We start from the raw sequence: 18,041 nt of genomic DNA on the forward strand, positions 1-18,041 counted from the left end.
ACAGACATAACCCGAGGCTAACACCTAGGGGGTCTAAGCCTGACAGGTGTTGGCCTGCCCCCACGCCCTGGGCAGCTTGGTGGGACACCTGTGTGCCCACCCAGCCAGGAGGTTGTCTGCCTGGCAGACTGCCCAGCAGACTGCTCAGCATTTGTAGAGGTGTGAGGTACCCTGACAGAACCAGTTAGCAGACATAGCCCAAGGCGAACATTGCTTGGGCCTAACCTGTCAGGCCTTTGCCTGGACTCAGGGCCTGAGCAGCTAGGCTAGCCATGTGTGGACCAACCCAGTTGGGGGATCAGCTACCCAGCAGAGTGTTCAGAACTTGGAAAAGGTCCCCACAGCATCCACCATCATCACCTCCTGAAGGTGTAAATGGGCATCACCTGGTTCACAGAGACAATCTGGGGCAAGGCACACTAGGGCTCCAAGAGCACTCAAGAGGAGGGCAGCATATCTGCAAGCTATGCCAGGGGAAACCCAGGCATCCAGTATTGTGGAAATACCTTACAGTCTCACAGGAGGCTCAAACACCAGTCAGTGACAAGACCAACTAACGCCAGAGATAACAAGATGGCAAAAGGCAAATGTAGGCAATCTAACAGAAATCTAGGCAATATGGCAGCATCTGAACCAAACTCTCCAACAACAGCAAGTCCTGGATACCCCAACTCACTAGAAAAACAAGATTTGGATTTAAAATCACTGGTCATGATGATGCTAGAGGAACACAAAAGGGACATAAATGAATCTTTTAAAGAAATACAGGGGAACATGAATAAGTTAGAAACCCATATAATGGAAACTCAAAAACCACTTAAAGAAATTCAGGAGAATAAGGCTCAAGAGATAGAAGCTAATAAAGAAGAAACACAAAAAAACAAAAAAACAAAAAACAAAAAACAAAAAACAAAAAACAAAAACCCTTAAAGAAATGCAGGAGAAAGTGAGTCAAATGGAAGAAGTCATGAAAGAAGAAACACAAAAATCTCTTAAAGAATTAAAGAAAACACAAGCAAACAAATTAAGGAACTGAGCAAAACCATCCAGGATCTAAAAACAGAAGTAGAAACAACTAAGAAAGCACAAAGGGAGACAATATTGGAGATAGAAAACCTTGGGAAGAAATCAGGGACCATAGATGCAAATATCAGCAACAGAATAGAAGAGATGGAAGAAAGAATTTCAGATGCCAAAGATACTATAGAAACCATTGACACAACAGTCAAAGAAAATGCAAAATGCAAAAAGCTTGTAACACAGAACATCCAGGAAATCCAGGACACAATGAGAAGACCAAACCTAAGGATTATAGGCATAGATGTTATTGAAGATTTACAACTTAAAGGGTCAGCAAATATCTTCAACAAAATTATGGAAGAAAACTTCCCTAACCTAAAGAGAGAGATGCCCATGTATACACAAGAAGCCTACAGAACTCCAAACAGACTGGACTGAAGCAAAAATACCACATATCACATAATAATCAAAACCCCAAATGTACTAAACAAAGAAAGAATATTGAAGGCAGTAAGAGAAAAAGACCAAGTAACATATATAGGAAGACATATCAGAATTACACTAGACTTCTCACCAGAGACCATGAAAGCTAGAAGATCCTGGGCAGATCTCATACAGACTCTAAGAGAACACAAATGTCAGCCAAGACTAGTATACGCAGCAAAACTCTCAATCACTATAGATGGAGAAACCAAGATATTCCATGACAAAACCAAATTTACACAATATCTTTCCACAAACCCAGCCCAACAAAGAATAACAGGAGGAAAACTCCAATACAAGGAGGGAAACTATACCCTGGATAAAGCAAGATAGTAACCTTCTTTCATCAAACCCAGAAGAAGATAGCCACTCAAATATAAAAATAACATAAAAAAAATGTCAGGAAGTAATAATCACTTTTCCTTAATTTCTCGTAACATCAATGGACTCAATTCCCCAATAAAAAGACATAGACTAACAGACTGGATACATAAACAGGATCCTACATGTTGCTGCATACAGGAAACACACCTCAGTGTCAAAGAAAAAAACTACCTTAGAGTAAAAGGCTGGAAGAGAATTTTATAAGCCAATGGTCTCAGGAAAGGAGTTGGAGTAGCCATTCTAGTATCAGATAAAATTGACTTTCAATCTAAAGTCATCAAAAGAGGCACGGAAGGACACTTCTTGCTGGTCAAAGGAAAAATCCACCAAGAAGAACTCTCAGTTCTGAACATCTATGCTCCAAATGGAAGGGCACCCTCATTGATAAAAGAAACTTTACTAAAGCTCAAAGAACACATTGCACCAAACACAATAATTGTGGGTGACTTCAACACTCCACTCTCCTCAATGGACTGATCAGGAAAACAGAAACTAAACAGGGACACACTAAAACTAATTGAAGTTTTGGGAAAATTGAACTTAACTGATATTTATAGAACATTTCACCCTAAAGCAAAAGAATATACCTTTTTCTCAGCACCTCATGGTACCTTCTCCAAAATTGACCATATAATTGGTCACAAGACAGACCTCAACAAATATAAGAAGATCAAACTACTCCCATGCCTCCTCTCATATCACTATCGAGTAAGAGTGGATTTCAATAGCATCAACAACAACAACAACAAAAAACACAAAAAGCCCACAAACATATGGAGGCTGGATGATACTCTACTCAATGACACCTTGGCCAAAAAGAAATAAAGAAACAAATCAGAGACTTTTAGAATTTAATGAAAATGAAGGCACAAGATACCCAAATCTTTGGGACATGATGAAAGCGGTGTTAAGAGGAAAACTCATAGCTCTGAGTGCCTCCACAAAGAAATGGGAGAGAGCATACATACACTAGCAGCTTAATGGCACACATAAAAGCTCTGGAACAAAAAGAAGCTAATTTACCCAGGAGGAGAAGAAGACAGGAAATCATTAAAATCAGGACTGAAATCAATCAAGTTGAGACAAAGAGAACCATACTAAGAATCAACAAATCCAGTAGCTGGTTCTTTGAGAAAATCAACAAGATAGATAAACCCTTATCCAGACTGACCAAAGAGCACAGAGACAGTATCCAAATTAACAAAATTAGAAATGAAAAGGGGGATATAACAACAGAAATTGAGGTAATCCAAAAAATCATCAGATCCTACTACAAAAGAATATACTCAACTGGAGAATCTGGAGGAAATGGACAGTTTCCTAGAGAGATACCAAATACCAAAATTTAATCAGGACCAAATACATCATCTAAACAGTCCCATAACCCCTAAAGCAATAGAAGGGGTCATAGAAAGTCTTCCAACCAAAAACAACAACAACAACAACAACCCCCCCCCAAAAAAAAACCCACAGGACCAGATGGTTTCAGTGCAGAATTCTATCAGACTTTCAAAGAAGACCTAACACCAATACTCTTCAAACTATTCCACAAAATAGAAACAGAAGGAACACTACCCAACTTGTTCTACGAAGCCACAATTACGCTGATTCCAAAACCACACAAAAATCCAACAAAGAAAGAGAACTTCAGACCAATTTCCCTTATGAACATTGATGCAAAAATACTCAATAAAATTCTTGCCAAACAAATCCAAGAACACATCAAAACTATCATCCACCATGATCAAGTAGGCTTTATCCCAGAGAAGCAGGGATGGTTCAATATATGGAAATTCATCAATGCAATCCATTACATAAACAAACTCAAAGAAAAAAACCACATGGTCATTTCATTGGATGCTGAAAAAGCATTTGACAAAATTCAACATCCTTTCATGCTTAAAGTCTTGGAGAGAACAGGAATTCAAGGCCCATACCTAAACATAGTAAAAGCAATATACAGCAAACTGGTAGTCAACATCAAACTAAATGGAGAGAAATTTGAAGCAGTCCCAATAAAATCATGGACTAGACAAGGCTGCCCCTTCTCTCCTTATCTTTTCAATATTGTACTTGAGGTACTAGCTAGGGCAATTAGACAACATAAGGAGGTCAAAGGGATATAAATTGGAAAGGAAGAAGTCAAACTATCAGTATTTGCAAATGATATTATAGTCTACTTAAGTGACCCAAAAAACTCCACCAGAGAACTCCTACAGCTGATAACTTCAGCACAGTGGCAGGTTATAATATCAACTCAAGCAAATCAGTGGCCTTCCTATACTCAAAGGATAAGCAGGCTGAAAAAGAAATTAGGGAAATGACACCCTTCACAATAGCCACAAACAATATAAAGCACGTTGGTGTGACTCTGACCAAACAAGTCTCTGAAGTAAAAAATGGAAGAAAACCTCAGAAAATGGAAAAATCTCCCATGCTCATGGGTTGGCAGAATTAATATAGTTAAAATGACAATTTTGCCAAAAGCAATATACAGATTCAATGCAATACCCATCAACATCCCAACTCAATTCTTCATAGAGTTAGAAAGAGCAATTCTCAAATTCATCTGGAATAACAAAAAACCCAGGATAGCTAAAACTATTCTCAACAACAAAAGAAATTCTGGGGTAATCAGTGTCCCTGACCTCAAGCAATACTGCAGAGCAATAGTGTCAAAAAAAAAACCTGCATGGTATTGGTACAGTGACAGGCAGCCGGATCAATGGAATAAGATTAAAGATCAGAAATGAACCCACACACCTATGGCCACTTGATCCTCGACAAAGTGGTTGAAAACCTCCAGTGGAAAAAAGAGCCTTTTCAACAAATGGTGCTGGTTCATCTGCAGGTCAGCATGCAGAAGAATGTGAATTGATCCATCCTTATCTCCTTGTACTAAGCTCAACTCCAAGTGGATCAAGGACCTTCACATACAGCCTGATACTCTGAAGCTAATAGAAAAGAAACTGGGGAAGACCCTTGAGGACATGAGTACAGGGGGAAAGTTCCTGAACAGAACACCAATAGCTTATGCTTTAAGATCAAGAATTGACAAATGGTACCTCATAAAATTTCAAAGTTTCTGTAAGGCAAAGAATACCATCAAAAGGACAAATCGGCATCCAACAAATTGGGAAAAGATCTTCACTAACCCTACATCCGACAGAGGGCTATTTTCCAATATATAGAAAGAACTCAAGAAGTTAAACCCTGAAAACCAAATAACCTTATTAAAAAATGGAGTACAGAGCTAAAGAAAGAATTCTCACCCAAAGAACTTCGGATGGCTGAGAAGTACCTTAAAAAATGCTCAACATCATTAGTCTTTAGGGAAATGCAAATCAAAACAACCCTGAGATTTCACCTCACACCAGTAAAAATGGCTAAGATTAGAAACTCAGGAGACAGCAGGTGTTGGCGAGGATGTGGAGAAGGAGGAACACTCCTCCACTGCTGGTAGGACTGCAAATTGGTACTACCACTCTGGAAATCAGTCTGGCGCTTTCTCAGAAAACTGGGCGCATCACTTCTGGAGGATCCTGCTATATCACTCCTGGCCATATACTCAGAGGATTCCCCAGCGTGTAATAAGGATACCTGCTCCATTATGTTCATAGCAGCCTTATTTATAATATCCAGAAGCTGGAAAGAACCCAGGTATCCCTCAACGGAGGAATAGATACAAAAAAATGTGGTAATTATACACAATGGAGTACTATTCAGCCATTAGAAACAATGAATTCATGAAATTCTTAGACAAATGGATGGAGCTGGAGAACATCATACTAAGTGAGGTAATCCAGTCTCAAAAGATCAGTCATGGTATGCACTCACTAATAAATGGATATTAGCCTAGAAAATTGGAATACTCAAAACATAATCTACACATCAAATGGTATCCATGAAGAACGGAGGACTGGTACCTAGCTATGGAAAGACTCAGTGTAGCAGTATAGGGCAATACCTGAACAGGGAAGTGGGAAGGTGCGAATGGGGGAATAGGGGGAGGAAAAAGGGCTTATGGTACTTTCTGGGAGTGGGAAGCCAGAAAACGGGAAATCATTTGAAATGTAAATAAAAATATATGGGTTAAAAAAAAAGAATGAGATTGAAAAAGGAAAAAAGAGGTTATACCTAAAATGTAACAGTCGATGGATGAACTGGGTTAGCTGAAAGGAGGGCTGTAAATGAAAAAGGATTGAGTGCAAGAGAAGGATGAAGCCAAAACACAGTTTCTGATCAAGGCTCAAAGTTCAATATTCAGCACTGTGTTTATATAGGGAGAACCAACAGACCAATCTTTTGTTTCAGCTGGGTTATGTTGCAATGCAAGCTCAGTGGTCAGTCTATTTCTCTAAGTTCCTGTAGGAACAGCAAGGTAGATGACTCCACCTGGGTCATAAAACCCATTGTGGCAAGCAGTCAAGGTCTGTTTTTTTTTTTTTAATTTTTTTTATTCGATATAATTTATTTACATTTCAAATGATTTCCCCTTTTCTAGCCCCCCCCACTCCCCGAAAGTCCCGTAAGCCCCCTTCTCTTCCCCTGTCCTCCCACCCACCCCTTCCCACTTCCCCGTTCTGGTTTTGCTGAATACTGTTTCACTGAGTCTTTCCAGAACCAGGGGCCACTCCTCCTTTCTTCTTGTACCTCATTTGATGTGTGGACTATGTTTTGGGTATTCCAGTTTTCTAGGTTAATATCCACTTATTAGTGAGTGCATACCATGATTCACCTTTTGAGTCTGGGTTACCTCACTGAGTATGATATTCTCTAGCTCCATCCATTTGCCTAAGAATTTCATGAATTCGTTGTTTCTAATGGCTGAATAGTACTCCATTGTGTAGATATACCACATTTTTTGCATCCACTCTTCTGTTGAGGGATACCTGGGTTCTTTCCAGCATCTGGCAATTATAAATAGGGCTGCTATGAACATAGTAGAACATGTATCCTTATTACATGGTGGGGAGTCTTCTGGGTATATGCCCAGGAGTGGTATAGCAGGATCTTCTGGAAGTGAGGTGCCCAGTTTTCGGAGGAACCGCCAGACTGATTTCCAGAGTGGTTGTACCAATTTGCAACCCCACCAGCAGTGGAGGAGTGTTCCTCTTTCTCCACACCCTCTCCAACACCTGCTGTCTCCTGAATTTTTAATCTTAGCCATTCTGACTGGTGTAAGATGAAATCTTAGTGTTGTTTTGATTTGCATTTCCCTAATGACTAATGAAGTTGAGCATTTTTTAAGATGCTTCTCTGCCATCCGAAGTTCTTCAGGTGAGAATTCTTTGTTTAACTCTGTACCCCATTTTTTAATAGGGTTGTTTGGTTTTCTGGAGTCTAACTTCTTGAGTTCTTTATATATATTGGATATTAGCCCTCTATCTGATGTAGGATTGGTGAAGATCTTTTCCCAATTTGTTGGTTGCCGATCTGTCCTCTTGATGGTGTCCTTTGCCTTACAGAAACTCTGTAACCTTATGAGGTCCCATTTGTCAATTCTTGCTCTTAGAGCATACGCTATTGGTGTTCTGTTCAGAAACTTTCTCCCTGTACCGATGTCCTCAAGGGTCTTCCCCAGTTTGTTTTCTATTAGCTTCAGAGTGTCTGGCTTTATGTGGAGGTCCTTGATCCATTTGGAGTTGAGCTTAGTACAAGGAGACAAGGATGGATCAATTCACATTCTTCTGCATGCTGACCTCCAGTTGAACCAGCACCATTTGTTGAAAAGGCTATCTTTTTTCCATTGGATGTTTTCAGCCTCTTTGTCGAGGATCAAGTTGCCATAGGTGTGTGGGTTCATTTCTGGATCTTCAATCCTGTTCCATTGATCCTCCTGTCTGTCATTGTACCAATACCATGCAGTTTTTAACACTATTGCTCTGTAGTATTGCTTGAGGTCAGGGATACTGATTCCCCCAGATTTTCTTTTGTTGCTGAGAATAGTTTTAGCTATCCTGGGTTTTTTGTTGTTCCAGATGAATTTGATAATTGCTCTTTCTAACTCTGGGCACAGGCCAGATGGCTTCAGTGCAGAATTCTACCAGACCTTCAAAGAAGAGTTAACACCAATACTCTTCAAACTATTCCACAAAATAGAAACAGAAGGAACACTACCCAATTCCTTCTATGAAGCCACAATTACGCTGATACCAAAGCCACACAAAGATCCAACAAAGAAAGAGTACTTCAGACCAATTTCCCTTATGAACATCGATGCAAAAATACTCAATAAAATTCTTGCCAACCGAATCCAAGAACACATCAAAATGATCATCCACCATGATCAAGTAGGCTTTATCCCGGGAATGCAGGGTTGGTTCAATATACGGAAATCCATCAATACAATCCACTACATAAACAAACTCAAAGAACAAAACCACATGGTCATTTCATTGGATGCTGAAAAAGCATTTGACAAAATTCAGCATCCCTTCCTGCTTAAAGTCTTGGAGAGAACAGGAATTCAAGGCCCATACCTAAACATAGTAAAAGCAATATACAGCAAACCGGTAGCCAGCATCAAACTAAATGGAGAGAAACTTGAAGCAATCCCACTGAAATCAGGGACCAGACAAGGCTGCCCCCTTTCTCCTTATCTTTTCAATATTGTACTTGAGGTACTAGCTCGGGCAATTCGACAACATAAGGAGGTCAAAGGGATACAAATTGGAAAGGAAGAAGTCAAACTATCATTATTTGCAGACGACATGATCGTCTACCTAAGTGACCCAAAGAACTCCACTAGAGAGCTCCTACAGCTGATAAACAACTTCAGCAAAGTGGCAGGTTATAAAATCAACTCAAGCAAATCAGTGGCCTTCCTATACTCAAAGGATAAGCAGGCTGAGAAATAAATTAGGGAAATGACCCCCTTCACAATAGCCTCAAACAGTATAAAGTATCTTGGGGTGACTCTTACCAAACATGTGAAAGATCTGTATGACAAGAACTTCAAGACTCTGAAGAAGGAAATGGAAGAAGACCTCAAAAAATGGGAAAACCTCCCATGCTCATGGATCGGTAGAATCAATATAGTTAAAATGGCCATTTTGCCTAAAGCACTATACAGATTCAATGCAATACCCATCAAAATCCCAACTCAATTCTTCACAGTCAAGGTCTGTTTCGCCTGCTCAAGGCTCGGGGAAAGGGCACAATTCCACCCCTCTCCCCATTTTATTTTAAAGATGAACAGTAGCTGGAGAGGGGCACAAGATTTACTTGTTTTCCATAATCCTGTCTAGGGTCTAGAGTGGCCAGGCAACCATGTCTGTCTTATGTCTATATTACTCCTTCTTACTTGTCACAGAGGACAAACATAGCATTGATGTATGTCTCTGTCTTAGGTTGATAGGAGCTCAAGAACACTCTTACCTGTCTCTGACTACTGGTCTTCTGTACCATACTCTTTCCCCTTCAGACCCAAGCCACGACGAACATATGAATATACACTCAATGCATTTCTTCATAGCGATGAATAATTGCCATGGTGAATAGCCGTGCTTGCTGAAGGTGATCCTGTGTGAAGGCAACCAATCTATTACAAAGATACAATGATACAAAGAAACAAAGTCCAAAAGTTAAAAGCAACAAGATTATAAATCATATGGAAGTGGAGAACCAGGGATTCACACCATCCCTGATTGTATTCTTTTTCTCTTTTCCTTTTGGCTAGTCCTCAAACTTTAACCATAGATTCCTTTACTATTCCTGAATGATCGATGTAAAAGTTGAACATTTTCTTCATGAAGGGCTATGTATAGTCCTCCCTGTTGAAGGAATAAAAGGTTAGGAGCTTAAACACATGCATTACACTTTTTCAAAGTCCAGATCCTGTCCAATTTTATCCACTACTAATGTTACTTCATAAAGAATTGTAACTAACTTCCAAACATGTCTCTAAAAAAGTTCAGAACCAGCCTTCCAAATGAAGACTGTCATTTCTTTTTTTCCAGTATTGGACTGATTTCTAGACCAGTTCATGATTGAGTCAGAACAACTGGTCACATTAAAGGAAAGAAAAGAGTCATTATAACATCTCTTTTTGATTGATTTTTCTAAGTCAGTTTCCAAAAATCCCCATGTTCTCTGTCCCACAAGGTTTAAAAGCTTGAAGCAAGGCAGTTTGCCCAATCTGGGATATAGGCAAGCAAAGGTGTGTCAAGAACATATATCCAATACAGCTTTCCTGTCACCATTGTCAGGGTACTTAGCAAGGTCACAGATCAGCATCAATCTTTGTCCCAGCATCAGCATGTCACACCAATCAGTCTGGAAGCTAGCATACTCCTGAAGCTTTCTGTAGAAAAAACAAAAACATGCCCTCTTCCCCATAATAAATATCTGAGCAGGACCATGCCATATGCCAGTAAGTGAATCCTTCCATTTTACCTAGGCATAAGTGTGTCTACTTGTATGGTGCCATAGACACTCAGCAGAGAGTTCCTTGCCATCCAAAAGTTAATTAAAAAAAATAGAAGTATGATTTAAATAATGTGGTATATGAGGATATAATCCCCCCTTTTTATTTTGTGTGAAGATATCATTTTAAAGTTCTACAATACCTTGCCCTTGAGAGTTATAAAGAATCCCAGTAATATGGGTAATATTAAATTGTCTACAAAACATCTCAAATGCTTGACTGTAATAGCCAGTTACATTGTCTGTTTTAATCTGATTTGGAACACCAAGCATAGAAAAACAAAGCAGGCAAGACTAATTACAATTTTAGTTGCTTCTCCTGTTAAAGCAATTGCAATTAGAAAGCCTGATAAGGTGTCAAGTCGTGTGTACATATATTAATTTTCCAAAATCAGAAATATGAGTAATATATATTTGCAATAAATGATTATGTATAAGTCCTCAAGGATTAACACCATTATGTGGTACAGGTAGATATTGAGGACACTGAGACCAAGCCTTTATGATTTGACATGCATAATTTTTAGAAATACCAAATTATTGTCCCATGCTATTACTATTTTGATGATGTAAAGAATGAGATTGTACAGCCAATTGTTCCTGTGTAAGGCCTATAATCTGCCTGGTATATGAGTCTGCTGTGGCATTGCCTTAAGGGGTCTGTCCTAGCAATCTAGTATGAGCTCTTAAATGTCCTATAAAGTAAGGAACAGTACATGTTTCTTAAATTAAGCTGTATTTGTATAAATAACTGTAAAATTTGAGAATTAGCAGTATCCAAAAAGGAACAATTTCAAGCAATTGTAAACCATAAGCTATATATTGGCTATCAGTACACATATTAAAAGCTTGATTTTTCAACATTTCAAAATAGTGGCTACAACACATAATTCAATTATTTGTGAAGCAGAGGGGAAACTCAAGAGAATAAACATGTGATCTAATCACATATGTTTCTCTCCCATTAGATGAGCTGTTTATAAATATAGCAAATGTATTCTTTATCAACTGCATGTGAAAATTTGCATGAAAGACAAAAGTATGTATAGAGGCAAATTTAACAACTTGCCAAGTTTGCCTGAAAATTTTGCACATGCAATAAGGCAAATATCAGTATATTCTGCAATAGGTAATTTCATTGCTCTTTGAAATAAGGAATAAATCTTTGGGTTCTTTTTTTTATTTTTTTATTCGATATAATTTATTTACATTTCAAATGATTTCCCTTTTCTAGCCCCCCCACTCCCCGAAAGTCCCGTAAGACTCAGTTTCACTGAGTCTTTCCAGAACCAGGGGCCACTCCTCCTTTCTTCTTGTACCTCATTTGATGTGTGGATTATGTTTTGGGTATTCCAGTTTTCTAGGTTAATATCCACTTATTAGTGAGTGCATACCATGATTCACCTTTTGAGTCTGGGTTACCTCACTTAGTATGATATTCTCTAGCTCCATCCATTTGCCTAAGAATTTCATAAATTCATTGTTTCTAATGGCTGAATAGTACTCCATTGTGTAGATATACCACATTTTTTGCATCCACTCTTCTGTTGAGGGATAACTGGGTTCTTTCCAGCATCTGGCAATTATAAATAGGGCTGCTATGAACATAGTAGAACATGTATCCTTATTACATGGTGGGGCGTCTTCTGGGTATATGCCCAGGAGTGGTATAGCAGGATCTTCTGGAAGTGAGGTGCCGAGTTTTCGGAGGAACCGCCAGACTGATTTCCAGAGTGGTTGTACCAATTTGCAACCCCACCAGCAGTGGAGGAGTGTTCCTCTTTCTCCACACCCTCTCCAACACCTGCTGTCTCCTGAATTTTTAATCTTAGCCATTCTGACTGGTGTTAAGATGAAATCTTAGGGTTGTTTTGATTTGCATTTCCCTAATGACTAATGAAGTTGAGCATTTTTTAAGATGCTTCTCTGCCATCCGAAGTTCTTCAGGTGAGAATTCTTTGTTTAACTCTGTACCCCCATTTTTTAATAGGGTTGTTTGGTTTTCTGGAGTATAACTTCTTGAGTTCTTTATATATATTGGATATTAGCCCTCTATCTGATGTAGGATTGGTGAATGTCTTTTCCCAATTTGTTGGTTGCCGATCTGTCCTCTTGATGGTGTCCTTTGCCTTACAGAAACTATGTAATTTTATGAGGTCCCATTTGTCAATTCTTGCTCTTAGAGCATACGCTATTGGTGTTCTGTTCAGAAACTTTCTCCCTGTACCGATGTCTTCAAGGGTCCTCCCCAGTTTCTTTTCTATTAGCTTCAGAGTGTCTGGCTTTATGTGGAGGTCCTTGATCCATTTGGATTTGAGCTTAGTACAAGGAGACAAGGATGGATCAATTCACATTCTTCTGCATGCTGACCTCCAGTTGAACCAGCACCATTTGTTGAAAAGGCTATCTTTTTTTCCAATGGATGTTTTCAGCCTCTTTGTCGAGGATCAAGTGGCCATAGGTGTGTGGGTTCATTTCTGAATCTTCAATCCTGTTCCATTGATCCTCCTGCCTGTCACTGTACCAATACCATGCAGTTTTTAACACTATTGCTCTGTAGTATTTCTTGAGGTCAGGGATACTGATTCCCGCAGATTTTCTTTTGTTGCTGAGAATAGTTTTAGCTATCCTGGGTTTTTTGTTGTTCCAGATGAATTTGATAATTGCTCTTTCTAACTCTGTGAAGAATTGAGTTGGGATTTTGATGGGTATTGCATTGAATCTGTATAGTGCTTTAGGCAAAATGGCCATTTTAACTATATTGATTCTACCGATCCATGAGCATGGGAGGTTTTCCCATTTTTTGAGGTCTTCTTCCATTTCCTTCTTCAGAGTCTTGAAGTTCTTGTCATACAGATCTTTCACATGTTTGGTAAGAGTCACCCCAAGATACTTTATACTGTTTGTGGCTATTGTGAAGGGGGTCATTTCCCTAATTTCTTTCTCAGCCTGATTATCCTTTGAGTATAGGAAGGCCACTGATTTGCTTGAGTTGATTTTAAAACCTGCCACTTTGCTGAAGTTGTTTATCAGCTGTAGGAGCTCTCTAGTGGAGTTCTTTGGGTCACTTAGGTAGACGATCATGTCGTCTGCAAATAATGATAGTTTGACTTCTTCCTTTCCAATTTGTATCCCTTTGACCTCCTTATGTTGTCGAATTGCCCGAGCTAGTACCTCAAGTACAATATTGAAAAGATAAGGAGAAAGGGGGCAGCCTTGTCTGGTCCCTGATTTCAGTGGGATTGCTTCAAGTTTCTCTCCATTTAGTTTGATGCTGGCTACCGGTTTGCTGTATATTGCTTTTACTATGTTTAGGTATGGGCCTTGAATTCCTGTTCTCTCCAAGACTTTAAGCATGAAGGGATGCTGAATTTTTTCAAATGCATTTTCAGCATCCAATCAAATGACCATGTGGTTTTGTTCTTTGAGTTTGTTTATGTAGTGGATTGTATTGATGGATTTCCGTATATTGAACCAACCCTGCATTCCCAGGATAAAGCCTACTTGATCATGGTGGATGATCGTTTTGATGTGTTCTTGGATTCGGTTGGCAAGAATTTTATTGAGTATTTTTGCATCGATGTTCATAAGGGAAATTGGTCTGAAGTTCTCTTTCTTTGTTGGATCTTTGTGTGGCTTTGGTATCAGCGTAATTGTGGCTTCGTAGAAGGAATTGGGTAGTGTTCCTTCTGTTTCTATTTTGTGGAATAGTTTGAAGAGTATTGGTGTTAACTCTTCTTTGAAGGTCTGGTAGAATTCTGCACTGAAACCATCTGGTCCTGTGCTTTTTTTGGTTGGAAGACTTTCTATGACTCCTTCTATTTCTTTAGGCTTTATGGGACTGTTTAGATGGTCTAGTTGGTCCTGATTTAGTTTTGGTATTTGGTGTCTGTCAAGGAAATTGTCCATTTCCCCCAGATTCTCCAGTTGTGTTGAGTACAGGCTCTTGTAGTAGGATCTGATGATTTTTTGGATTTCCTCAGTTTCCGTTGTTATATCTCCCTTTTCATTTCTAAGTTTGTTAATTTGGATACTTTCTCTGTGCCCTTTGGTCAGTCTGGCTAAGGGTTTATCTATCTTGTTGATTTTCTCAAAGAACCAGCTCCTGGTTTTGTTGATTTTTTGTATGGTTCTCTTTGTTTCTACTTGATTGATTTCGGCCCTGAGTTTGATGATTTCCTGCCTTCTACTCCTCCTGGGCGAAATAGCTTCATTTTGTTCTAGGTCTTGCAGGTGTGTCATTAAGCTGGTAATGTATGCTCTCTCCATTTTCTTTTTGGAGGCACTCAGGGCTATGAGTTTTCCTCTTAGCACTGCTTTCATTGTGTCCCATAGATTTGGGTATGTTGTGTTTTCATTTTCATTGTGTTCTAAAAAGTCTTTAATTTCTTTCTTCCTTGACCAAGGTATCATTGAGTAGAGTATTGTTCAGTTTCCACATGTATGTGTGTTTTCTGTTGTTTCTGTTGCTATTGAAGACCACTTTTACTCCATAGTGATCAGATAGGAGGCATGGGATTAGTTCTATCTTCTTATATTTGTTGAGGTCTGTCTTGTGTCCAATTATATGGTTGATTTTGGAGAAGGTACCATGAGGTGCTGAGAAAAAGGTATATTCTTTTGTTTTAGGATAGAATGTTCTATATATATCTCTTAAATCTAATTGGTCCAAAGCTTCAATTAGTTTCATTGTGTCCCTGTTTAGTTTCTGTTTTCCTGATCGGTCCATTGAGGAAAGTGCAGTGTTGAAGTCACCCACAATTATTGTGTTAGGTGCAATGTGTGCTTTTAGTTTTAATAAAGTTTCTTTTACGAAAGAGGGTGCCCTTGCATTTGTGGCATAGATGTTCAGGATTGACAGTTCTTCTTTTTGTATTTTTCCTTTGACCAGCAAGAAGTGTCCCTCAGGGTCTCTTTTGATGACTTTGGGTTGAAAGTCAATTTTATCTGATATTAAAATGGCTACTCCAGCTTGTTTCCTGAGACCATTTGCTTGTAACATTGTCTTCCAGCCTTTTACTCTAAGGTAGTGTTTGTCTTTGACCCTGAGGTGTGTTTCCTGTAAGCAGCAAAATGTAGCGTCCTGTTTACATATCCATTCAGTTAGTCTGTGTCTTTTTATTGGGGCATTAAGTCCATTGATGCTAAGAGATATTAAGGAATAGTGATTGTTACTTCCTATCATTTTTGACGTTATTTTTTAAATTTGAATGCTTAACTTCTTTTGGGTTTGATGAAAGGCTACTATCTTGCTTTTTCCAGGGTGAAGTTTCCCCCTTGTATTGGTGTTGTCCTCCTATTATCCTTTTTAGGGCTGGGTTTGTGGATAGATATTGGATAAACTTGGTTTTGTCATGAAATATCTTAGTTTCTCCATCTATGGTGATTGAGAGTTTTGCTGGATATAGTAGTTTTGGTTGGCATTTGTGTTCTCTTAGAGTCTGCATGAGATCTGCCCAGGACCTTCTAGCCTTCATAGTCTCAGGTGAAAAGTCTGCTGTGATTCTGATAGGTATGCCTTTATATGTTACTTGGCCTTTTTCTCTTACTGCCTTTAGTATTCTTTCTTTGTTTAGAACATTTGGTGTTTTGATTATTATGTGACGGGAAGTATTTCTGTTCTGGTCCAGTCTGTTTGGAGTTCTGTAGGCTTCTTGTATATTCATGGGCATCTCTCTCTTTAGGTTAGGGAAGTTTTCTTCCATAATTTTATTGAAGATATTTGCTGGCCCTTTAAGTTGTAAATCTTCACTCTCATCTATGCCTATAATCCTTAGGTTTGGTCTTCTCATTGTGTCCTGGATTTCCTGGATATTTTGGGTTACAAGCTTTTTGCATTTTGCATTTTCTTTAACTGTTGAGTCCATGGTTTCTATGGAATCTTCAGCATCTGAGATTCTTTCTTCTATCTCTTGTATTCTGTTGTTGATATTTGCATCTCTGTCCCCTGATTTCTTCCCAAGGCTTTCTATCTCCAAAGTTGTCTCCCTTTGAGTTTTCTTAGTTGTTTCTACTTCTGATTTTAGATCCTGGATGGTTTTGCTTAGCTCCTTCACTTGCTTGTTGTGCTTTCCTGTAATTCTTTAAGAGATTTTTGTGTTTCCTCTTTCATGAGCTCAGCCTGTTGACCAAAGTTCTCCTGTATTTCTTTAAGAGATTTTTGTGTTTCGTCTTTCATGACCTCAGCCTGTTGACCAAAGTTCTCCTGTATTTCTTTAAGTGTTTTTTGCATTTCCTCCTTGTTGGCTTTTGTATTCTCCTGGATTTCTTTCAATGATTTTTGTGTTTCCCTTGCAAGGGCTTCTAACTTTTGATCCATTTTCTCCTGAATTTCTTTAAGTATGTCCTTCATGTGTTCCTGTACCAGTATCATGACCAGTGATTTTAAATCCAAATCTTGTTTTACTGGTGTGATGGGGTATCCAGGACATGTTGGTAGAGGAAAATTGTGTTCAGATGTTGCCATATTGCCTTGATTTCTGTTAGTGACGTTCCTGCGTTTGCCTTTTGGCATCTAGTTTTCACTGGTGTTAGTTGGTCTTGTCAGTGCTGGACTCACCAGTGCAAGCTGCCCCTTCTCAGTTGGCCTCTGGTGCACAGCTTACCTCCTGCACTGCTTGTAGACAGGGTGCTGCTGCCCAGGCTGTTCAGATCCCAAAGCAGGCACCCGAATGCTCCCGCTGGGGCCTGCTGGATTCACTGGAGTACACTGACTTCTCCCAGCTGGCCGCCCAGAAGCCCAGCTAGCCACTTGCAGGACTTGGAGATGTGGTGTTGCCACCCAGGCTGATCTGGTTCCGGAAGCGGAGAGAGTAGAGCTGAGGGTTTCCGCCTGAGGCCTTGCCCCAGATTGTGTCTGTGGACCAGATGGAGCCCGTGTGCACCCCCAGGGAGTGCCGACGGTGTATGCTGCTGTGACCTCCCCTTTGTTCCGCTCACTCCGCTGGGCAGCCGATCCGCCAACTGGGCTGACGCACACAAGGTTAGCCTGGCCGCCCAGTCCCTGAGTCCAGGCAAAAGCCTGGGAGGCCAAGGTCCAAGCAAAGTTCCCCTAGGGCTATGACTGTTAATTGGGTCCGCCAGGTGACTAGGATGGCGGGCGTGCGTGCCCGCGCTCCCTGAAAGCGCCGGGAGAGTCTGCTGTGCTAACAACCTCCTGGGCGGGTTGACTCACAGATGGCCCACCAAGCTGCCCAGTTCTTGGGGTCAGTCCTGTGCCTTTTGGGGCCTAGACCCCCGCTAGACCTCAGGCTATGCCTGTTACAGGTCTGCCCGCCAGAGCTCTCTGTCGTCCTGCAGGCAAAATGGCGGTGGTGCGCGTGCAGGCGTGGGCAAAAAACCTCCTGGCTTGGTTGGCACCCCGATGGCCCCCCGACCAGCCCAGGGCCTGGGTGCAGGCCAACGCCCGTCGGGCTCAGACCACAGCGGTGTTGGCCTCGGATTATGTTTGTGTACCTCAGTCTGTCCGATCCCTGGAGTCCGGAACCAAGATGGATGCACCTCTCCTGACTGGTGGGAGGCCGAGTTCTGAAGTGGCTTCCATGCAGGAAAGGCGCCGCACAACTGCAGCTGCTTGCCACCCGGCTGGTCAGCGAATGTCAGTGGTCGTGGGCGCAGGGCCTAACTGGACCCTGTGTGGCCTTGGTTCCACTGCTGATGGCCCTTCAGCTGGACCAGCCACTGCTGCACTGCCGCCGCCGCCGCCGCCGCCGCCGCCCTAGGGACCC

This window comes from Apodemus sylvaticus, chromosome 17, assembly GCF_947179515.1.
Source record: "Apodemus sylvaticus chromosome 17, mApoSyl1.1, whole genome shotgun sequence".
Taxonomy (NCBI): Eukaryota; Metazoa; Chordata; class Mammalia; order Rodentia; family Muridae; genus Apodemus; species Apodemus sylvaticus.